General features: G+C 38.3%; 1 pseudogene; it reads left to right on the top strand.

Moving 5' to 3' along the window:
- Positions 1-1,610: 1,610 nt before the first annotated feature.
- Positions 1,611-23,080, top strand: LOC143382630 (mediator of RNA polymerase II transcription subunit 8 pseudogene; annotated as a pseudogene).
- Positions 23,081-25,674: the final 2,594 nt, after the last annotated feature.

Raw genomic sequence — 25,674 nt, 5'->3', positions numbered from 1 at the left:
CAGAGTAGCTGCTGAAAATGGAAAAGCAGCATTTGAAAGAAGAGATGGGTTTGATGCTGGATCTGGTAGCACTCAGGGAGGGAGATGTTGGGATGGGCTGAGCACTGCAGATATCAAGAGGGTTGTGTCCCCCCGGGTACAGGCCCCATGGAGAAAAGATGAAGTTGTGCTAATTTAATTGTTTCAATAAATTAGGCTGTCTTTTGTGTCAATAGTCCTTCAGATTGGTAAATTTTAGGAGTTGTCTTGAGGCAACTTCTCCTGTGTCCACACATCCCTCCCTCCATCTAGTGAACTCATCACTACTGATCTCTAGACACTTCACACCTCCACAGCCCTTCCAACAGAGCACAATTCTTCTCTGCTTAATTAGATTTGCTTTCTCCAGAGAGGTACATGCTCAAAATCACTTTTTGCTTTCTTCCTAATTTTTTTCCCGTGTCCAATGTTATTTCCCCAGCTTTATCAAAGCATAATTAACAAATAATATTGTATATATTAAAGTGGACAACCTGATGATTATATTTCTATATACATGTATATATACATATATGTGCATGTGTTTATGAATATTGTACATATGTATGCGTCTGTGTGTGATTTAACAATTATTACAATCAAATGAGTCAATATATTCATTACCACATACAGTTTCCAATGTGGTATGCTTCTGTGTGTGTATATATGCATGTGCATGTGCATGTGTGTGTGTGTGTGTGTGTGTTCAATACACTTTTGGGGAGATGTTGATCAAAGGTTAAAAAACTGTCCTATATTATTAACTGCATTCCTCAGTGTTGTTTGTTTCTACTATACATCAGAGTAAATGAATAAAAATTAGAAAAATTAATCTATGTTATCTATGATGGATATTTGTTTGATCCTACCAGGATTATTCCTTTGAAAAGGTGTGCTTAAAATATATACACTATTTTGAATCACAGGGTAGGTTTAGAATCCAAATTAAGCTCCAGTAAGTGGAAATCAAGTTCTTTCATACATTGAAGGGAAAGGAAATGTAAGAGAATATGGAAAAGAGATTGCAGGGTTTCCTGGCAATGTAGACAAGTACCTATTCTGTGGCATGTTTGACCCAGAATTTCCTTGATACATTGGAAAAGTCCCTCTTGTAGAATACTGTTAATGTTACACGTGGTATTTAAAACTAGAAGGAATGCTAACTTGGGAATAGTTGCCAATGCTTTCGAATCATGCCTTCTGGGAAGATGGTGATGTTTCCAGGAAATTTTCAGCAACAAAGCAGCACCAGGACCAATGGCATTCAAATTGTTTGACATAAAGATAACCATGTGGACGGAAACATTCTGACTTTTCATCTCAGCTAGGGACCTACAGGCCCCCTGATGAAAAGGACTCAAGCCACAGCATTGAGGACTACTGGATAAAGATGTTTTCCCAGTATGTGGCAGCAGTTAAAAAGCAAATAGGCTTCCAGGATATAACAAAAAGGGTTGGAAAATACAGTGGCACAATGAACAATGAAGCCTTTTTCTTCAGAGAGACTGGACGTCTGCCATCTTACCACCTGAAAGCTACCAGGCAGCTTGAAAGAATCCCAAGCAATGCATCTGAGACAGCTTGAAGTGAGGATGATCTATTCCGAATGTCTGGGAAGGCGAATTACTGGCAGTCAGATGGAAGGATTCACAATTATGAAAGCCATGGCAAAAGCTGATCAGATTCTCCTTTCTACTAGGCTTCATGCTTCAAAACAACCAGAACCTCATTTTATTAAAATGCTCATCGCTGTCAGTTAAGGAGATGGGAGTCTGTTTGACAGCATTGCCTAAAAGGCATTGTTAGGGATTCTGGCAGGGCTCTCAGGCCACCTGACCCAGACAGGGCTCTTGCTTACGCATCCTCCTAGCGCAGCCCTGGAAGCTAAAATACATTGTGAAGACAAGTCAGGCTGATTTCTAGATTAAATTCCCCTGTCCACTGCTGTGTGCTTCACTGAATGTGGTAAGCTGAGCGTGAACTTGAGCGAAGGGCTGTTGAGCAAATAAAGGCAGATAAAGAATGTTAAAAGGACTAAAAAAAAAAAATTATAAATTGCAAACTGTCAGACCATCCATAGCCTCAGCCAAGTCCAAATGGCTTCATTTTCCTTTTCTAGCCTGGCCAGTCTGCTTGAGTCTCTCCCACTGGTGTTTTTGGGATACAGTCCAGGCCATTATGAACAGATCCAACAATGTGCAGTGATCTTGAATCTTGCAGAAAAGTTTGGGACTACTTAAATTACTCCCCATTTATCTTTACCAGGGGATTTTTGTAGTTCTGTCAAAAGTGTCTTTCGGTCCCTGGTGAACTAACTTTCAGTAGTTCTGCCAATTGGGGAAGATTCAGAGGTACAGTTCATAATAAACGCTCAAGTTTCAGTATTTGCCTTTAGTTGAATCTTCTGTCTCCTTCCATTTCAATTACTGTAACCTCTTTCTTTCCATAACATATGGCTGTTCTCCCTTTGGTGTCTTTTCCACGAGATATGAAATCTTGCCCCTTTGACAACGTTGACCTTCACCCAAACAATGGAGAGCTCTTCCTACTCAACTAGATCACTTGTTAAATGTTCAGTTGCATTGGGCTACAGCTGATTCAGCTCCCACCCCATTTCTTTCAGTAATATCTTTCCTTCTTCTATTGATATTTAACTGAAATAATAGTTTCAAGAAACTGCTGAAGTTTTCAAGAAATCAGGTGCTAGGGTATGTGCTCCTGTGGCAAGATCCCTGGATCTAGAGCCAGAGATGAATTGGACCAAGCTGCACACTTAGTAACTTTGTGGTTTTGGAGAGTTTGGTTGGCTTAACCTTGGCTTCATCATTTGTGAAATGAAGACAATGTCTGCCCCCAGAAGTGTTTTGATAACTACTTGACATGGTACACATGAGGGGTCTTTCACATATACCCTATGTTGAGTAATTGGTCCTTTTTTCCTTCTCTTCCTTTGCCTTATGCCTTATCTACCCTCCCTCTTCTCTCCATTTCTAACTCTCACATTTCTTTCCTTCCTTTCTTCTTTCTCTGTATCACACTCTACCTGATCCTATTGCCCAGTCGCGTCCTCCACTTTGGCCAGGAAGTTCTGTGGACAGATTCTAGTACACATTCTCTCTCCTTCCTACGTTTTAGCATGTATCCAGATGCTTTTCCTTGTCCTCCAACATGATCCAAATATTGTTTTTTTCTCTAAGATTCTCTTCTTGTTGAACCTCTACCACACACCCTTATCTGATAATTCTATGCAAGTTCTTTTACTTTGAATTCTTACTGTACTTATTGTATCTTTCTTTAATATTTTGGGTTTCATCCAGTTAGATTCTAAGCTCTCTAACAGAAGATTTGTACTTCTTTTGCATTCCCTAAAGTACCCATCATATTTGTAAGGTATATTGTAGATTTTAAACAAAATATGTTACATAATGAGTGGCTAAACATAAATTCAATTCTTTCAACTTTGATTCTAACTATTTATTTCAATGTATCCACTTATATTTCCAGGTGGATGAATCCTTTCATTCTCCTCCAAGGGCTCCATTTCACAGATTTACTGCTACCATAGTTCTAATTCATAATTATATATTTAGCTCAAATATTTTTTAAGAATATTTTTGAAAACTTCTGAAAAATAATCGCTATTATCTATGGTTTTAATGTTGAGTCACTATAATATCCAGCAATAATGCTGGCTAATGTTAAATCATAGTAATTCTTCAGGGGGAAAAAAACTGACCAAAATGCAACTTGTAGTGCTTTTTAGTTTCCGTGGTATAAATGATTCCTTTATGGCTAATTTCAGGCTTTCCAAGTGATCTCAAGCCCAGAGTTGGGGAAAAAAATGTGATCATTCAGCTTCTTGAGTCACACTAAGTCCTAATGCTACCTCACTGTTGAATGTCACACCATCTTGAATATGGGTGGTTTTTTCCTGTCTTAGGATACCTTATGATCTTTTCTCTCTAAGCATCTTTAAATAGATCCATTCTGTAAATATCATTGCAGTTGACAGAGAAACCAAGAGTCATCCATGGATAGATTTGAACATTTTCCCATTTTAGGAAATTTGTGTCTCTAGAATTCTTTCCAAGACTGCTCTGAAAGTCTGACATGTTTTTTCTTCTTTCTGAAGAACAGAAATCATCTCTCCTCATCTCCACATAAAGTACATCTCTACGATAATAATGTGGTTGTCTCAGTCCCTAATAGGTGGTGCCATTTTATGAGCTTGTGCTAAAGGAGTGGAATTATCTGACTGCTTCTGTCACTTTGAGCAGGGTTTCGGCATCTAGCAGTAACCTGGTGCACTTAAGTAAACATTGTTTATTTCTCTCTGTGCATTGTTTTTAATTACTTAAAATTCTTCCACTGTGGCTTTCAATGACTTCAGCCAACTAACTAAATTCCTGAAAGTGAGTTGGTTGGCTCGTATAAGATGCTACTGTAAGACAAAAACCAGTTAATTTTAACATATTATTAACCTTAAGTAATGTGGTAACTTACAGTGCTATTGCTGAGTGGGCAAAGTGTTACTTTATTTCTCACATTCCATTCAAGGCCATATTTCTGAACAATTGCCAACTCAGAAAGTACATTAGAATTAGTTTGAAGAGTTTAAAATTCCAACCTTCCATAATCTTCTATAATTTGCTAGGGTACTTTATGTTCATCCTTTAACCTTCTTTGGTCATAGCTTCTCCACCAAAGAAAAAAGGTTGGCAGCATATTTGAGGGTTTTCCCAACTCCAACCATCATCTTTTCTGGTAATCTGATACCAAAATGGGCTTTGCATTGGCAGGCAAGATGTCAGTGTTGCCACCTATATTGTCTTCAAAGATATTTGAAAGTCACCAAAAGACTCAATTGAAGTGTAAATTGTCACAACATATTGGCTTATCAGTCCCTTCAGCAGAAAACATCTCTAAATGACATTCTACTCTCTTTCTGCTCACTTCGGCAATCATCTTCATGCCTCATTCACCATCAGAACTGTCATTTTGATCCTCCTTCTTTCACACACCACAATAAAATAAAACCTGGGAAATGGGTTTAATCAGAATGTAATGCTAGCAGCACCCACCCCATCAGGTAAGTCTCATGGATATCAAAACATGGGATCATTATGTGTGTCCTAAGTTTATAACTCTTGTATTCCTGGGTGTCCTTTGTGAGACCAATTTTATTATTGAATATACTGTATACTAACAGTCTTACAAAACATCAGGTTAAATACTGGTTGTCTTTAGCAATTATAGAATGATAATATACCTGCTTTCAGCAGCATTTACGGTACTTTATATGACCTCTACTTGCCACATAGCAAACAGCAACTCTAAACTAAGGCAAATCAAGAATTCAGTTCACGCAACTAACCTCATACTGTTCACATGTCAAATGTGAGCACAAGCAGCAGGAAACTGGCCTGCTCTTTCTAATTACAATTATGATAAGAGTTTAGCACAAGTCTACTTAAAATCATAAAACCTTTTGGTACAAGATTGGTGTTTTATCTCATTGTATATTCATATGATTAGGTTTATTTGACTGCTCAGAGGAAAAAGTGCCTCTCACTGTCCAACATGTTCTTATTTAGGATGCTATGAGGAGTAACCCATATGCAATCACACATTGTCTCGTTCTCATGCAAATGACACAAGCATGAAAAACAAGATGTGAGGAAAGGCTTTTCCTCTCCTCTCTAAAACTAATCTCTCCATTCCAGGGAGACCACAAATCTTGGGTTCAAATAAAAGTCCTTTAATTGGGTGAAATTTCTATGCAAAAACTAATGCTCTTTGGACCAGCAGGCAAGTGCAATTCTCCATCTCACCAGGGAACCACATTTTCTCAACCAAGCTGGGTCCCTCTTTCTTAGCACTGGCAGAAGCAAAAAGTGCTTCCATTAGCGAAGCTGATTTTTCCCCTATCACTCTTCTCTTCTCATGTGCCAGTGTGGGGTAAGTGAGGGTAGGCTTGTGAAATTGCTTCAAGTCATTGATGGAAGAACCAACTGATTGATTGATATTGGGCTGAAACAGTCTTCCTGTTCATCCATTGGTTTGCCACTCATCGGGAAGCCAGGAGCACTGAAAGTGAGCCAAGCCTGTCAGATGTGCCACTGAGAACACTGTTCTTTGCAGAATATTTTTGGATGCCAGATGCCAATCACTCATGGGACTTTGCCGCTCAATAAGAATTTCAGATGTGGACTTTAATTATAGTCTAGCAGAAAAAAAGGATGATGGAGGGAACAGAAATAGTTTTATTTTTAGCAAACCCAGCTCTTAGCCACCACAAAACCCTGCTAATCTATTTTAGGGGCTTGTCATTGTTGTTTGGTGGCTGTTATTAATGTTAAAAACTATCAGGTTGACAGCTTTGAGGAGTTGAACGTCCTCTCTCTAGGGAAACTGAGAGACACGATGGTCATATTTGAGAGGATCTGGGTTCTGACAACCTAGCACTGACCTTACTGAACTTCTTCGAGGAGATGTAGAAAAGTTTAGGTATCAATCTGTATTCATATTTGCCTCAAAATACTTAAAGAGAGAGAGAGAGAGATAAAACTACCAAGCAGTCTACAACGGCATGAGAGAATTCAGTGGATATTAAAAGACATAAGAATTTCAATTTTGTTAACATCTTAGCTTCTGAATGAACTCCTTCATGGACCAGTGATTTCCTGTGAAACCAGTCACCAGTACTGAAGCAATCAGTAAAGTTTTACTATTTATTGAGCACAAACTTCATCCTAGGTAAATAGAAGAAAGAAAGCATCATGAATCTTTCCACAGGGTTTTCATACGTGTAATTCAGGAACAACTTGTCAGTAGGAGGAAATCTGCAGCATACATATGTGTATTATATCTTCAAGTTTCACAGAAATGCTGAGTTCACAGAAATGGCAAACAATGTAATGGTAATATTGAAGAGGTTGCTTCAAAAAGATGGTTATGGAAAACCCACCGCACACACAAGCACCCTGGCTAGGAGTTAGATAAAAAACCTTTCTACTTCATGAGACAGCCACTGGAAAGCAAAGAGTTTTCTCATTGCTTTGGTTTTGGGATGATTTTTTATTATGTTCCAAAAGGTATAAGGGACTAGAAGAAAATTTAACATTTTATTTAAAAAGAAAAATACCTATCTGATACAGCATGAATACAACCCAAAATACATACAAATGATCTATTATAAAATACCATTGATGGCATTTAACTATAAGCTATTTATACTTAGATTTTTAATTAGCTAAGATTGAACATATTCAAGGTATACAGTTTGATTATGTAATAGGTATTGTGTAATGATGACCACAATCAAATTAATTAGCATTTTCATTTCTACCTATACTATAAATTAGGTCCTCAGAATTTGTTCATTTCATAACTAAAAGTTTAACCCTTGGACCAACAAAATCCCATTTCCCCCACCTCTCATAAAATCGAATCACAAAAATAAAAAGTAAAGCAATGATTGACAGAAGGTGAAGGCTTGACACTTGTGAATTGGCAACTGATTGGTAAGAGAGACGCTTAGCCTATTACCATTTTTTGCACTCTACAGCTCCCATTTTTTTAAGCCTAATGTTAAAGGGCAATGAGCTAACAACTCGCTTCCTATTATTTATTTATTCATTACATTCAATGTGCTACCTTTACACAATCCTTCATCTTAAAAACCATGATCATCATAGACATGAATATTTATTAAGCAAACAATGCTTGAATAATATTGCTTCAGAATTAAGGAAGATTATATTCTGATAGCTGGAGAGGACTTGGGGAGCTTTCAATCAGTTGGAAGGACTCAATGGATTCAACACAAATTTTAAGCCAGTGTAAAGACTCACACAACTTACCCCATATTTACTATTTAGTTTAGTTCATAACCTATACACTGCATACTTAGTATATTTAATCTCTAAGCCAGACAATTCTAGAAAAAAACAGACATAAAATATACTTACCATATACTGTAATGTATGACATAAAAAATATAGTACAGATACAATTACATGTAATCAAATACCAAAATGAGAGGTTCAAGCAATGTATTATGTTAGATCATACCAGAGAGATACTGGTGTGTGTTGCAGAATTTTGTAAGGATCTCAAAAAGCTCCATGGAGATAAAGCAGTTTTCTAGTCAATTACATAATAGATATATTGGAAAACTTACCCTAAATATAAACCTTTAGGCGTCAATTACCAATTTTATGATTTTTATTTGATCAGAAAAATGACAATTTGCCAAAAAATTTGCGGTAGTCAGAAAATCAACTGTTAGATAGGATTAAGATTGACAATATTTCACTATATTATGTATAATGATGGTGGGCAGAGAGAGCCTCTTATTAGTGCTTTACCAGTGTTACCTAATAGATGCAGTTTCCTTTTGTGAATGGACTGTTTAATCTGAGGTGACTATAATGTAGGGCCCAAGTTCCAGTGACTCACCCCATTATGCCTGAGATGGTTCTTCTTCTCATATCATGTGTACATGAAGTGATGAAGACCACTGCCATCTGTTGAGAGTAATAAGGACAGCTCACAGAAGGGAGTCCCAATAACAAGTCTTCATTGGTCTATCACAAGTATGCATCTTGAGATGTACAAGACAATCTTCATGACTTTTGTGGAGTACAAAGATGTAAGCAAGACCCATACTTCATGACCTTACAATTGAGCAAGGAAGCAAGATATAGACATATGAAAGATTAATTATAAACAATGTAGTAAGCAATAAAGGCCAAATAAATGAATATGCACACTAAGGTGAGGAAAGGAGACCTGTTTAGAAGGAATATTTCTCTTTTTTGTAGTCCTTTAAATCTGCCAGTATACCTTATCTCCTTTCTTGCACAGCAGTCAGAGAAGGACCAGCGATAGAGATCCATTTACTAGTTATTGCCCAAATTTGCACTCAGATTGTCACCTTCTTAGCCCTGCAAGCTGGTTATCTGTATCTATTTCTGTCTCCTTGGTTTGGCAACTTGTTCAAATTATTTTCTCTGGTTTAGTGAAATTGTTTCCTTCTTGACTTTCTACTCTGCACCTCCCCTGAGCTGACTTTTTTAATATATATTTTTTACATTCCTGACTACCCTGACAAGCTAAAAGAATGGCAGAATAAAGAGGAAAGGAACAATGAATAATATGTGCATAATGTATCAGGGCTCAGGATGACTAAATTGAAGTCAACATCCAACAGTCTAAAGCTCAGGCTTTGAGGTAGAGAGGATGGTGTTTCTTCAATTGGATGAGTCCCAAAAATAGCCAATAAGAAGAAGCTGTCAATTTCAGGAAATTTTTTTTAAAGTCATTTAATGATTGGTCACTGAGTATTGGTTGAGTTAGTGCTTAAGCCTTGGTCACTTGTCCACCCACATTTACTTCATTTGATCTATGGCCTGATAAACCTGGGTCTGAGTTAATATTAGTGGTAATCATCCTGTTGTATTCTCTCTGTGGTTTTGACTCTGACTTATTCATTCCCATTTAAAATACAAAGAAGTGGCTTCTAGAGCACCGAGTTCTTAGGCATTGCAGATACTCGTGTCTTCTCAGCTAGACTGTAGCTTCTAATGAAAGTACTGTGCTATTGGTTCTGTCTTAAGAAGAAGGAAAAAGTAAAAGAAGAGTATTTACTATTGTACCTTCACAGTTTCCTTCCTACCATAACCAAATTCCTTAACTTCTAATCATCAAAGACTTTGAATAATTGCTATTCACAGGAGAAGGAGTAGGATGGAAGGTGGGAAAGGTGGATTGCTTGATTTGCTTTCAGAAGAATGAAATAAATACAGACTCTGACTCTCTATTTCTTAAGAAATGGTGGTGAGAGTGAAATTGAAACAAATTATGTGTGGTCTTCTGCATTTTCACAAGTATTTCTCAAGGAGCCATATTCCTTCTTTCTTAGTTCCTTGTTAGCGGAAGCTAATTCATAGCCTTGGTGGTCGAGGAATTAAAGAGAGCAGAACTACTTGACAATGTGATGTTTATCACTGGTAGAGCTAGTAATGAGTCTCTTACACTAGCCTTTTCCTAGCTGGGAATGTATGCGGCTCAGGTAGCAGAGCACTTGCCTCTAGCACCCCTGAAGTCCTGGGTTCAATCCCCAGAACCACAAAAACAAAAGACAAATACTTCAGCCTTCATTGAATGACACAGTCCTCTTGACAGAGGTACTTACACTGAACAGGTGACTCCCAGAGTCTCCTCTAAGATTTGTGTGTGTGTGTGCGTGCGTGTGTGTGTGTGTGTGTGTGTGTGTTCCCTCTTATTCATTTCTATAAGGAATATTTTTGTTCTGATTTTTTAAATATTTTGAGAGGGGTGTGGAGGTACACACTTGTAATCCCAGCTATTCAGGAAGCTAACACTGGGGCATCACTGAGTTTGAAACCAGCCTGGGCAGTTTAGTGACAGTCTCAAAATAAAAGGGCTGGGGATATTGCTCAGTGGTAGAGCACTTGCCTACCATGCGTGAGGCCCTGGGTTCAAATGCCATTTACACACACACACACACACACACACACACAAACCACTTTATTTTGGTTAGTTATAGTTTCACAGGAAACTGGTAAATTAACAGTATTTTGTATACTCTTGACTCAGCTTCCCTTAAATGGCAACATTTTACCTAACTAATAAAAAAAAAAAAACAGGAAATGCACATTGGTGTGACTATTTGGTTGTGAGAGGGAAACATTTTTGTAAAACACAACCTAGTTTAACTGTATGTGTATTGATAGTGATTAGAAATGGCTTGGAAAGATAATGCATGTCCTCATCTCAAAATCTATATGGAATTGTAGATCCTGTTGATTCCTACTCCAGCTACCTGAAAACAGAATTCTTTGGAGAGGAATAAGTTAAAGTACGTAATTAGCACTTGGCTAATTTATAGTAGTCATACCCTTTAAGCTAAAATATAAGGGAAATGAGTGTACCTCTGTCACCTTGGTGACATGTGGCTAGTTAATGAAACCAAGAGATGAAACAATCAATAAACATATAAATAAGAAAAGAAAGGAGGGCTGTTCAGTCAGTTACAGGTGAGGACTGAAGTACTCGCTGTGTTCCAGCTGCTCAGAATGCAAGTGGGAGCCACTGTCTCCTAAAAGCAAGGCCTCCACAACTAGTTATTGGGTTATTTTCCTAAAACATATAGATTCACGAGAAAAAATCAAGTATGTCATCCATTATCAGTTCATACCATTACAGTTTCAATGGTGTGTAAGCAGTTCTTTGTGCATTAAAAAAGCACACATTAAATGAGATAACATAGGTAAATCAGAGCAGTGCCTGGAACCTGGTAAGTACCTTTAAGTGTTAGTCATGAATATTATTATTATTATATTCTGCCAAGTACTTCATGAATCCTTATGAAACACTCTCCTCAAGAAGTCTCACTACCCTTCTCTTTTTCTTGTAGAAAAATCTCCATCTCCATTAAGTCAACAAATATTTTGTGAGATTCTTTTTTGTTTAAGGAAGAAGGACTGAAAGCATTGAACATGAACAGTCATGAGCTGCTGCAAAATGAGAATGTTTCTAGTAGAGTTTCACAGGAGAAATATGCTGTCCAGGTTTGAAGTACATTATTAGCTGAGGGTTTTTTTTTTTTTTTTACTACCAAACACAAATACCCTCCCTTTTATTTATACATGTGAAATAAGTAGATAGATGAGCACCTGCCTAGAGAATCCAGGGCACTCTGAACAGGGGGATCAACAGTGAACTGTGGCATGTCACAAACAAACAACAACAAAAAAAAAGAGACATGTATTGGTGTTGAGCATTTGTAGAACGCATAATGAAAGAGCCAAACCCCCTTAAGCCTTATTTGCCTGAAGGCAACTGTGATCATTTTTACATATGCTACAACTGATATTTCCTGCTTATGAATAAAGACCTCAATAAAAGGAAATTATGTCCCTCATAATTTTCCATGGGACAGGGGCACATAAAAGAATTAGCAGAATTTGAATATTAAAAATTTCAGACTGGATCTAAACAGAAAAAATAACCATGTTCATTGTAAGGAGCTAAGGCTTCTTACTAATTCCTTTCTGTAGAGGTACCTAGAAATACTATCAGAACCATATTATATCCCATGTATAGATCATGTTATTTTCTTTGCTTAACCTAAACGAATAAGAGATCTCATATTTCGTGCTGTATATTTTGCCAGTCTCAGACTAATGTATGTGTGTTCTTAGAAAGTCCCTAGTTGAAGACCTTTCCAAAGAAAAAGAAGGAGTTATCTGAGATAGCAGGATGCTTCCTTGTGACTGGAGCCTTGTGTCTAAGTGGGTAAAACTGGATAAGGTACACCTACTACAGAAGATTCTTTTAACTGTATTAATAAGACTTCCACAGGAGTCTTTCTTTCCTACATGAGACATTATTAATTACTATTCTCTTCTACTTTCTTTGTCAATTTTATATAAATAAACTGAGTTCTTCCCTTCTATGATTTTACATCAAAGATTCTCAGGTCTGAACTATCCTTTCAAGTTCTTCTTTGCTCATTGAAATTGTATCTCCCCATTCATGTCCTGTTCCTACCTTGGCATAACATCTTTCCTGGTCTTCCCAACCCCAAAAGGTCAATCTTTCCCCTTACAGTTGAGAGCCAGTTATGAAAAGCCTCCTGTTGGTGAGACAGAAATGTGTTAAGCAGATGAAGGTCACACCCTTCAGTAGTTTCTGCATTTGGCTTTCACATTTCTACCATTGACCACAAAGTCCTAGATGGCCAGACAGCTTGTGACTAGTAACTCCATTGGAGCCTGAAAGTATATACTGGAACCCTGAGGCAAAGGTGCATGTGATCAACACCCGTGATTGGACAGGGGGATGCATGAACACCAACTGTCCTAATGTGATGGCCTCAAAGACCTGTTGTTTTTAAAATATCTCTAGCCTATGGTCTACAGGATCAACTCCTTCCCTCTAACATTATCAAATAAGACCTTAGACAATAGATACCCAGAGGCAAACTTCCTTGGGAACCCTCCCCGTATAAGAGCGTTAATTCCTTCTATTAGTTTAATAAACTCTGTTACTTAGCTCTCACCTTTCATGACTGTGGATCTCATTCTTCAAATCTATAAGACAAAGAACCAAAGATTCTCCTGTCTCATTGGTTTATTTTTTTTCCACCAAACTTTGTATAATGTGTTTACAATTTTAGTAGAATTTTATCATTCATAATGTCTACTACATTATGTTCATTTCCTTTGCATATATGTACACTCATTTTTCTAGAAAGACGTAAGGTCAATGGGAAGAAGAACAATTATTTAAGATTTTTTGCAACAATCCAGCTGAGAACAATTAGTTCTTATAAGGTTAATTTGCTGATACTTCTACTAAAGTATTTGAGCCCAAATAGAGCAGCCTAAAGCAAACCACCCCACCACAAAGGTAGTAAAACATACATGTTCATAAAAGAAATATTTCCTTGGACCCAAATCTCCAACTGCAAGGTCAATGATGATGTTCTAGATAGACATATTTTGGTACCTGCCTGGCCTATAGTCCTGCCTCAGGAGAAATTCAGTCCCATCTCTATAAATGGACTAGCCTAAAGCTGGTTCATTTCATATCAAGTGATTCATCACTGTTCACCAACCCCTTAAGTTATGGACAGTTGATTGTCCTTGAGTGAGAACAGGACCATAGAGCAGCCAGTGTCTGAGCTTACCAGCCACCAATGGGAGAATCTCCAAATTGAGGTTTAGAGTCTCCTTCTCAGAAGCTATTGGAGAGAAAATCAGGCAATTAACAGGGAAAGCTAAATCTGAAAGTTTGCCCAGAGAGAATCTATAAAGTAAAATAGGAACCATGTAAAGTTGTGAGCAAGCTGAAGTTATAAAGAAGCAGAAACTGAGACAGCAGATGTTATAAAGGAGAGATCAGTCGATAGTAACAGAGGAACAGAGCTATCATACAGGAAGGACCTACATCATATTAAGGGCAAAGTGATAACATGGCAAGCTGAAAACTGCTAGCAAATTTCTGTGACTATCTTCAAGCTCCAAACTCAGAGAGGTGCTGCCCAGCATGGATCTTACTAGATGTGTGTGAAATTGCCTAACCCTTTGAGCCCCCAAAGGATCCTTAAAATGGCAAAGCTTCCCATACCACTCTTGAAAGAGGTTATAATTTGTTATCTTTTTAACTTGATTCAGATTCCTGTAAAACACACACACACACACACACACACACACACACACACACACACACTGGTGTTCCCAGATGTCTGTTTTTTTTTTTTTTCTTTGTACCCTTTTTTCTAGGGCTATTGTTTTCTATGCTATGTATTCAAGAAATTTCCCATAGAAAAAAATCTGAAACTCTTTATGCTGAAGTATAAATGCTTTTTTTTAAAAAAGCTCCAACTATTGGAATTTTAACAAAGCACTAAAAGATCAAAGTGTTAAGAGTGGAGTAGCAGATTCACCCAGGTATCATGTTGGGTTGACAGTGGGAGAAACATTCCTGCACCTGAGGTTTAATAGAGAATGCTCTCGGGACCAGCATTTTTGCAAGAGATGGGAAGGAAGCAGGTTCAGGCAGAGGGAGAAACTGAGCCTTAATGAAATCTCAATGCAAGCCTCAGCCCAACTTCTGGGAGTTCTGAAAATGGAGTAGCCTTCCAGGGTTGATGTGAGGGGCATTTGATATCCCCCAGTCAGGATGCAAGACTCCTGAGGAGGGGGACGTGAAGGTGTCTCCAAAGGGGTTAACAGCTGAGTACTATCTTCCAGCAGCTCTCTCACCAAGTAGGGTAAGCAATCCTTTCTTGCGGAAGGGAGATCTGAGCATGATAACACCTACTACATTAGGGAAGTGAGCAAGTTAGGTCTCAGGGCAGGTAGGAAAGGCTTTTATGGGGAGGGCTAAGAGATACCCCCAGCTCCTAGGACCCAGACATAAGCAGAGAAAACAGAAAAGGCCACTGTGGTACTTGAAGAAGTTCTTGATCTTGAGCAGGACCCTGGCTTTGGTTTCATGGACTTTATCAGCAGTATATGTTTTCATTTTCCTTCAAAGGAAGTTATTTGTTACTAGTAAATGAATCACAAAACTAATCTTTCTTGAAGGAAACCAAAAGAAGGACTCCTTAATTTCAGGAATGAAATTTTGTTTTAGTTCTCCTTTGATGTCTAGATTTTAGCTTGTCTTTTCTGACCTTGTTAGACAAATTCTACCACAGTGCAGTGCAGGTTAGGAGACAGAGGGCCTGGCCTTCTCCATACAGCATTTGCTCACCCCACAAAACTTATCTGGTGCTTCCAAGGAACAAATGGCTTTTGCTGGGCTCTTCAATAATATGATTTGCATGCTTGAAATGAGATCGCCAAAGTAATTGTAGAATATTGCTTGCCATTACCGTCATTAAAAACAGGCAGATGTAGGAGCACTCCCAGGGAAAATCTTCCTGCTGGGTTTTCATGGAGATAAGTGCACAAAATCCACTTTTGAAAAGATGTTGAATGGAATGAATTTGCCATTCACTGGCTGTCTGATGATGATTTGCTTGTTAATTGGAAGTTTAGGCTTTAGAGAAGCCTTAACAAATTTGATTGCTAAATTCAGGAGGTTTACTCCCTCTTTGCAAGCCATATTCAGAGGCATAAATCCTACTTTGTGCACGTATGTCTATGTACTCATTTAGAATCTCTGCGAAAAGAAACCAATCCCTAACCCTTTTGTCAGTGTCACTTTCTGGAGTGACTTTACTGACAAACAAGGACAAAGCATTTTGTCCCTTTGTAAGAGTCTCTAGGGCTGGGAGGCAAGGGGATAGAGTCATGAGCTAAGCTGAGATAAAGGTCACCTCAACACATGCATCTGATGATTGTCCCACACTCCAATGCTAACAACTGCTTGGTTAGACCTCACTTGTGGGTACCACTTCATTTCCATTGCAAATCAGTTTCATGCTAATAAACTCAAGTAAAACTTAAAAACAAAAACAATCAAATAACAACAGCCACGACAACAAAAACCCAGAGCATTTGTTTGGAAATCCTGCTGGTTTTCTTCTCTGTTCAGACAGTGCTGAGCATCCTCTGATCTAAGCTGTGCCAACTAGCTGTCAAGGTTAGCAGCCTCCTGAGAAGGGTCTTACTTTATTTTTAATGACCACATTTGCAAATCTACAAAATGACTTTATTCATCCCTGTCATTATCTATCCTGATTTCTTTCCTCTAAGCCAGCCAAGGAGAATGACAACTGCCATGTGGAGCTACTTGAGTGGTTATGTAAACAATACCGACAAGAGCTCCTATAGGGTGTCATGTAGCATTTTGCAGATCTAAGAGTTCAAGGAAAGAGTGGCTAGGCAACCCTTTCTTCTGTACTATTCCTAGGGATTTCATAGTGTGTGCATAGACTAATAGACTTGTTTTCAACATTATTTATATAATAAATAGTATTGGCATGGAATTATATATGATATAAATATACATTGAGATAAATTTCAAGAAGAGTCCTGCAAATACTAACAGTGCTTTAAACAGTGAGTAAATTGGAAAGGACTCATGTCCCTGAGTCTTCTGAGTCTCTTTGTCATCTCAAACATCTCAGCACATCCAGGCATCCCAAACCTGCAAAATCTAGGAGGATTAAGGCTCACCCTTCCAGGATTTTAAAACACCAGCCTCAGGCCCTTCTTCAGCTTAGTTGACACCACTGAGGTTTCACTGATTGATTTAAAAGTCTTTGTTAAATGTCTTCTATGTGCCAAAATCTTTTTAGATGCTTTGGACATAATGGTGAGGATGGCCTTTTGTTTCTTGGAAGTGGCAGAGATGAAATGCAGCTGAATAACTACAGAGGGAAAGCGTAATAAGACCATGCAACTAGTCTAAAAGGTTTAGGTGAAGTATCCTGGAGAATGTGTCTAGTTTAGAGAATAATTGGGTGTGAGTTGAGAAGAAGAAGGGAAAGGTGATTTTGGAAGAGAAGCATTGTGTACAGAGGCTCATGAGCAAGAAAGGCTTAGCACATTTAAGATTGGGTAACATTTAGCAGAGCTGTCATATGGCCTGAGCTTGGAGAAATAGTGGTGCTAACAATGGGGGCAAAGCTGGGTTTGGGTAGGTAACAGGCTGGTTCATGAAAGATGCTGCATCACTGGCTCTTGGCACAGTGATTGCTCAATAAATATGTGCTGAACTAATGCATGCATGGATGAATGAAATATGGGGACATATACAAATTCCTGGCGATATTATGTGAACCAGAAAGGAAGGTCTGCTTTGCTCAGAGTTTAAGATTACCAATTTCCTTATATACTATTCCCATAACCCTAAAAAAGGACCAAATCAAAACCTGTGAGGCAAAACTTGTATTTACACTAGAGATCTCAGTGGAAATCAGACGTCAAACTGCACAGTGAAGCTTTGCTGAGACCACAGAGATAACGCCTTAGGGAAAGGAGTTCTCAGTCTTTGCCTCTCACTTGCCTTTTGCACATTCTGGAATGCAACTCTGCCCAATGACAATCGGGATACTTGCTCAGGGATGAGCGAACACATCATTTCTGGTTACCATGTGGGAAGTGCGAAGAGATAAACACTGTATCTAATTATCTGTAGGAATTAAGTGAATTTTCAAAAATAGTTTTTTAAAGGAAAAATACCAGGGAAGACACAAGCATGGATGAAGATGAGAGATAAAGGAAAAGATTTATTTTCTTCTTGCAACTACTTCTCTTTATACCACTTAACTGACCCTGTCTCAGTCTCCAGCTGTCTGAATCATGCTAGCCTTAATGCAAGGAATAGAATAAGCTCTGAAGTCCCAGGCACACCCCAGAGGCACAGGAATGCATCCTGTCACAGATGCACACTACTGCTTGACTTGGGTATGAAATGATAAATCATTGATGTGGTCTGATATGAAAATAATGCTAACGAGACCCGTAGCTAGCAAAGCAGTGACTCCAGAGGAACAGGGTTCAAGGGACAAGTCTCATACCACTTGAAAGCAAAGCCAGCTTCTATCCCATTAAAATAATTGAGTTTGGGCATAATATTTAATTTATTTTTAATTTCAAAGTGTAGAAAAGAAGTATATGAGATTTTTATGTTTATCAAAGAGAAGCAGGCACAGTCTTACAAAGACTAAGAAACCACACACAAACCATACAACAGAGTCTGAGATTGTCTGTTTCTTTTCATGGAAGATTTTTTTTTTCATATTCCATGGAAGTTTTTAAATAGACATCAATGGCTTCCCACGCAACACACACACACACACACACACACACACACTCACAAACACACATATATACATACACACTGCACAATAACACCACTTACTTAGGTAATATTTGCTCCATATAATGTTAAGAAATAATCTTGCAATTCCTTGAATTCTATATGAGTAGCTGTTCTCCTGTATCCTATGTACCTAGAGTAAAACAGAGAGTGTTTTTGTTCACCATGCTTGAAGGGAATTAAACAGAGCAAGCAGAGCTAGCAAAGAGTTACAAAGTTTTATCCAAGGTCAGCTTTGCCTGTTAGTGGCAGAATTGGAAATAAAAACCAGGACTCCCCTTCTTCTTCCTGTCCTGTGCCCATTGGACCAAACTGCTCTCAATCAATAGGCAGCCAGTTATGACGGATTCACATTCTACCCAGTGTCAATAAAAACAAAAATCAAGTTTTAATCAAAACACATAACCAAGATCTACATTTCTCTTGGTCTCAATAAATCTTCCCCAAAGGAAGCGGGCTAAAATTCTTTACATTTAAAAAATGAGCTCCGCTGGGACTCCAAATTCCAGTTCGATTTTTGAGCCGAGGCATTTTTTTTCTTTATCATGCACTTGGTGCTGTAGTGTGATAAGAGCCCCATGCAGACCATAAAACTAATTTATCATCTGTAAGGTGTACAAAGAAAATGGTAGCTGCCTACTTGTCTGCTTGACATATGAGGTCATTTTTGCCGCTAGCTTTCTAATACTGAGCAATTTTATCAGCTATTTATATACATTAATTGTGGGTACCCATATGCTCAATGTTGTATTTAATAATGCATTGCATTGAATATGCATTCCTTAAGTTTTAGCATGCAGTGAGCATCTTGCATTTAACTATTTGGTTTGCCTATTAAAGGCCATTATTCAGCTATGCCATGTTACCTTCTCTTTCAACTGAATTTATGTTTCTTTAAATCTGGTTCACCCTACTGAAACCCATTGAAGTGGACAAGGCCACCTCACATGTCCCAAGGGCTCCAAGCAAAAGCAAGCAGAGGAAGTGCCATGGTCCACTTAATAATACTCAAGCAAAAGGATTATTTGATGAATCCCTTTCCCCAAAGGACAGCAGCATATTCACGCTTCACAGTGTAAATATAAATACAGTTCTCAGGCAACAGAGACACGGGATGCTAGATAAAGTGTGAAAACTACCGCAGCAAACAGCCATGCCACAGTGATTTCTTAACTAGCAAGGGGAATCAGTTCAAACATTCAAAGCAACCCCAACCCCCTACCCTCAAACTATCCTTAGTTTTGTTCCCCAGAAAAGAAAACCAAGTCCAGCTCTGCAAGATCCTGGGCTGATGGTTATACTACCCTTCCTTCTTTGCTTTGAATACCCACTTCCCAATAAAGACCAGACCATCAACCACCTCAGGAGACATCCCCCACAAGCTCACATGTCACCAGTGTTAACATTTGCATCATAAAATTAACTGCTGTGGGACCAGATTTTAAATGGTCCTGATCAAAGACAATTTCTATGGGTATCATCATTTATAAAGTATTATCCCTTGAAATTTTTGGCTCAGAACAAATTTTCAGAAGAGCTTTTGTTACCCAGAAGAACAAAGAAAAGACATAGTTTTGATCATGGGAAGAGTGGGGTGCAGACCAAGGAAACCAGGCCCAGGTAAAATGAACCTAAATATGGGCAAAGCCATCCCAGGGGCCCAGCTGGTGAGCTCAGCATATAACAAAGGGAAAAGAAGGTGCTGAACTTGTCATCGGGGCAGAAAGATAATCGCACTTCTTCTCTTGCCCCAGTCTGTGATCTGTGTAGTTTGCATCACATAATCCAGCACTGAACTGTGTTCATAGGCCCTTCTAAAACTGGATAACAGAAATGAATGACAATGTGCATCCCCCAAATCCTTCCTTGAATTCTAGTGCAAGGTGTACATCCTGATTGTTTGCCTGATACATCTGTTATATGAACAGAAGCTTCCACATATCAATTATAAAAACCCGTTTTTCTTCTGTAGAACTCTGCACTTATAGCTTTCCCGCAAGGAAAACAATATAAAAGAGCAGGCTAGGATGGACCCTCCTTTGGAGCCTTCCAATTATCAAGCCACCAAGCAGGACTGTCTGAGTTTGCTCAGCCTTCCAATGCTAAACTTTTTGCTTGACTTTAATAATTAATTAAAGTTTTTTTGGCTAAGCCCTGGCACTTATTTCAGGAAGGTCTGCATCAAAAAAACCAATCTGTGTGATTGTTCCTAATTCTTTCAATGTCCCCTGTTCCCATCCCAGCTTTCATCACATAATCTTCTATCTGAAAACCTTCTTACTCCTAAAAGAAACAGCCTAGGGTCCAACGCTAGCTCAGACATTTGCCCACCCCTATGAAGGGCTTGCTCTTCATTCTGGTCAAATTTCCCTGAAAATCCAGACACATCTGAATTTGCACTTAGAAAATACACATGACCCTCTTTATAAATATTGTCTAGAACTGAGAATTGCTCTTGTTCTATCAGGACAATCTGAAATGCTCCAGGCCTAGAACATTTGAGCAACTTTTCCACACAATTATATATAATTGGAAGATCCTATCCTTGCTACCTACTCATTGTGTTGAAACCATTGACAAATTTATCATTTTTTTCTATATTATAGGTGTACATGATATGTTTTTAAGACCAATGCTGAGTCATTCTGCAGCCTGGTCAACATGCACATCAGGGAAGTAGATGGCTGGGAAAAAATTTCCATCAATAACCTTAGGAGCTTTATCATTAAAAAATTTTAAACATTAAATTAAAAAATTTAAGAGTTTTCTTAGCCCTAAACTTTCTTTTGTTTCAATTTATATCTGCTTCCTTTGTTATTTTGTGTTCTTTTCCTTATTCCTATACCTTTGTATAATTTTAGACCTGCACTTTATTTTTCATACATTTTTATAACTATGAAATGCAAAACTTGGTAATTAGGCTAATGAAATCATTGAGGTCAGGAGAATGCGATGGATCACCCAGAAGCCTTTACAAAATGAGAAGAGAAAGAATTCAGGAATATAGTCAGAAAACCCAAGAGGTTAATCAGACAGAAAGAACTCAGGGGGCACAGTTTTCAAGGAGCTAAACAAGGAATATTCTATCACATAAGAAGAGGATTTTGGTCTCAAATGCAGCTGATGGAGTCAGGCAAAGTGTCCCCTAAGTTTAAAAAGAGAAAGATGGTTGATGAACTTTACAAGATGAGCTGCAGTCAGTGGTGACAATGACACCCAGGTGACAAAGGGTTAAGAAGAAAATTGGGAGGTGACCTTAGTGACTGCGGATAAAGACTCCCAAGAATGTTGATTACAGTGAAAAGGAGGAATAGGAAACTGAAAAAAACTAGTTTTAATAAGAGGAGAGCGTTTTTTTAAAAGATAAGGAAGATATGGAATATCAAGAAGCCCTGAATTGCCAAAACAATCTAAATAAAAACAAAAACAAAGCTGCAAGTCTCTTACTTCCCGATTTCAAAACTTACTATAATGCTAACATTAATCGAAACAGTGTAGTACTAGAATGAAGATAGCTATGTAAATCAATAGAATAGAAGGAAGAGCTCAGAATTAAATCCTTTCATATGTGGTCAAATAATTTGTGACAAAGTTGCCAAGACCATTCACTCGGAAAGGACAGTCTTTTTAACGAATGGTGGCAGGAAAGCTGGATATTCACACGCAATAGAATTAACTTGGGCCCTTCTCTAACACCTATATAGAAGTTAATTAAAAACAGATCAAGACATGGGGATATAGTAGAGTGCTTTCCTCTCATGCACAAGGTCCTGGGTTCAATCCCCAGCAGCAAAAAAAAAAAAAAAAAAAACAGACCTAAATGTAAGAGGTAAAACTATAAAATTCATACAGGGGAAAACACAAGGAAAGTTTTTCCCAAAACTGGAATTGGCAATGATTTTTTAGGCATGACACCAAAAGCACATGCCAATTTCAATTCTGATGGGAACCAGGGTGCTGCAGCCAGAGCTGTAGCAGTGCAGAGAAGCAGCTTAGAGTATCATTAGGTGCCCTGCAAGGGGCCATCCTGAGGAGACCACTAGGAAGTTTTCATTTACAAGCTGGAGAAAGAGTATAACTGGCTGACCTGGCCCTCTGACCTAGACAGCTTTTCATTGTTCTCTGGAAAGTTAAACACTCTTAACAAAATCCTTAAGCATAAGAAAACACCTGTGTTCCACAACCAGGTCACCATTATTCCTCTGGTATTGTCCCCAGACCCAAGATGAAGATCTCATGTAGCAGATGAAGGACAAGTACCTGTTTTTAGCCATGAGACAGTCCCTGGCCATCTGAGAACCAACTTGACCCTAAGGTTGAAGAGCAGGAGAAGCAAGTGGCAGTGGACACTGCCCACATTGGTGTTGATGGAGCTCAGCAGCAGATTCCAAGCTTGAATAAAATGTGCTCAAACCTCTGGAGAAAATCAGCAAGGATGAGTGAGAATCATAAAATGAAGATCTCTGGCCAAACAAGCAGCCCTTTAACCTTGAAGACAGTAATACCTTGGTGGCAGCTGTTGCCTTTGGGAAGGGGCTAATTAGAGACCATCAGGCAGCTGTGATCCTGGTCAATCAGAAGCTGGGACAATCCTTGCAAGAACATCAGGACCACAGCTAGTAGAGAAGGCAAAATCTACACGCCAGCAGTGGCCATGCCCATGGGATACAAGTGTCTCAAGCAGGTCAACCATGGAATATGCTAAGTAGAAAAAAAAAACAACATCAAATCAGCTTCAATGTATCCCTACTAGTGTTGAGCATGGACAGCAGCCGCTACTATCAGGGGTGTCTTTGCAGAGTTTGACAGCATATTACCTTTTATTCAAGGCTCATCTACATGGGTACGATGAAAAAATAAATAAATTAAACATGGGCTTTCATCAACAGACAAATCTCTGCTGGTGACTATATGACTTTGGGCAGTGGACCTAAGTTTTCTCATTTGTAAATGATGATAATACCTACCTCAAGGTTTTATGAGAATTCAAATGAGAAAATGACTATACAACACTTAGTACATGGTGTATGAAATAATGGGTATTCAATAAATTATGGTTTCTAGAGCCCACCCCCCCTAAAAAAAATGGTGCAGCTACTGTGGAAAACAATATGGCAGTTCCTAAAAAAAATGTATGCATAGAATTACTAGATGACCCAGCAATTTCAATTCTGGTGGTATACACTCAGAAAAATTAGAAGCAAGGATCCACAAAGACATTTGTACATTTAACATTTATACCAGTATTACTCATAATAGTTGAAAGGTGGAAACAAACCAAGTGTTCATTCACCAGTGAATGGTTAAACAAAACATAGTATGCACATTCAGTAGATCATTATTGTCCTAAAAAAGGACAATTCTGATACAGGCTACCACATGTCTGAATCTTGAAGATGCAAAGAAAGGTGAAATAAATCAAACACAAAAGGATACATATGGTACAATTCCATTAAAAGGAGGTATCAAATTCATAGACAGAAAGTATTATGGTGGTTACCAGGCTCTGGGGAGAGAAGAAAAATGGGTTTAGGTTCTATTAATGAGTCCAAACTTTTGTTTTGGGAAGATAAAAACTCTCAAGATGGATGATGGAGATTGCTGTACTACAGTGTGAATGCACTTTTTAATGCCACGGGTATATACATTTAAAAAATGGATAAATGGTAAGTTTAAGTGCATATTTAACCACGAGATTTTAAAGCTGAGGGAGATGATCTAAAAAGAAATTCACTGCTACGAATCCATACAAAGCATATAGGTAAAAACAATACTTATTCATCACGTGAACATTGCATGACTTCCTTATGAGTAGCAGATGCTAAGAATCCCCTTTTTCAGACAAAAATACTGAACTGGAGAGAGGCTAAGAGATTTGTCCACAGCCTAACGCGGTTTGTGATTCCTGTCCCAGTGTCCTTTCCAGAAAACCACAGAGCCACTATCAAGGATACTGTGTAAACACACTAGTCTACTTCTACATCTTCCTGTAACACCTTCCACAGGAGCCTATCCCTTCCCTAATGCACATCCAAACTTCTTCTCCTCCAGGAAACAGATCCATTATATATATATGAATGATATATAATCCCTCCTTTAAGTGTTTTGCTATTGTCCCATCTCTCCCTTTAAAACATTCAACACTGTCTTTGGAACTATTTTATGCAACTTTAGTACCTATGGCCAAAGGAGAGTAGCTCAGTGAAACTCATGGTTCATCTGACTTTGATTCATGATGTCCTTATCCAATCTCTTTCTAAAAGGAATGAAGAAATAGATATGAGCATGCCTCAGAAATGGTACCCCATTCTCTAGCTTGTTGTCATTGCAATCCATCCAGGGCCATGCGAAGCCAAATTAGTGCCTGAGATAAAAGGGAAATTAGTAATTCTGATCCTGTCTTATTTTTAAATTTTGATCTTTTGTTTATCATGGATATATGAATCAATTTTTATTTTCTAAAGTAATGCATTAAAATGTGATTTTGAGCCAGGTGCAGTGGAGCACATCTGTGATCCCAGAGGCTCGGAATGCTCAGGCAATAGGATTGAGTTCAAATCTAGCTTCAGCAACATAGTGAGACTCTAAGCGACTTACAAAGATCCTGTCTCTAAATAAAATAAAATATAAAAATGGGCTGGGGATGTGGCTAGGGGTTAAGCACCCCTGGGTTCAATTCCCACAACCAAACATATATACATACACACACACACACACACACACACACACACACACACACATATATAATATGCATGTATATATACACACATACATACACATATATAATATATATGTGTATATAGATACATATACACATATATATTATTTTGTTTATTAGGATTTCTGTTAGTGCTCTTTAAATGTTTGTGACAAGTGTCCCTCACTCATCTCACCCTAGTCCCCACCCTAAATTCACCTCTTCAAAGAAAAAAAAAATGTAAAGAAAGAAAAAACAGAAAACTGCCTTTCCTGAATCAGCTAATAAAGCAAAGTCAAGTCAGGTGCCAGTCAAGTGTTTCGTGGATAAAAGCGTGAAAGAATCAGCTGTAACCCTACGTGGAGAACAGTCCAGCGTCAATGTCTTTCATGTACCTTTTTGACAGGATCGTTTCAACCGAAAATCAAAAGCTTATATTTAAACACTATAAATTGCATATCTATGAAAAATGAAGTCCCTACAGGCTAACTTTCTGCATTTTTGTTCTCTTTAAAGAAGGTATTAGAGCAATTTGGGCTGTCTTCTTAAAAGATTTTTATTGTTGTGTGATAGGTAGCAGGAAGCTATCAACTGAATATGTAGCCAACAGGTCAGAAAGAAAACAATGTGGCTTGACTGCTAAGGATGTC

This window comes from Callospermophilus lateralis, chromosome 17 (genome assembly GCF_048772815.1).
Source record: "Callospermophilus lateralis isolate mCalLat2 chromosome 17, mCalLat2.hap1, whole genome shotgun sequence".
In the NCBI taxonomy this organism is placed as follows: domain Eukaryota; kingdom Metazoa; phylum Chordata; class Mammalia; order Rodentia; family Sciuridae; genus Callospermophilus; species Callospermophilus lateralis.
This window is presented reverse-complemented; position numbering and strand designations above follow the sequence as displayed.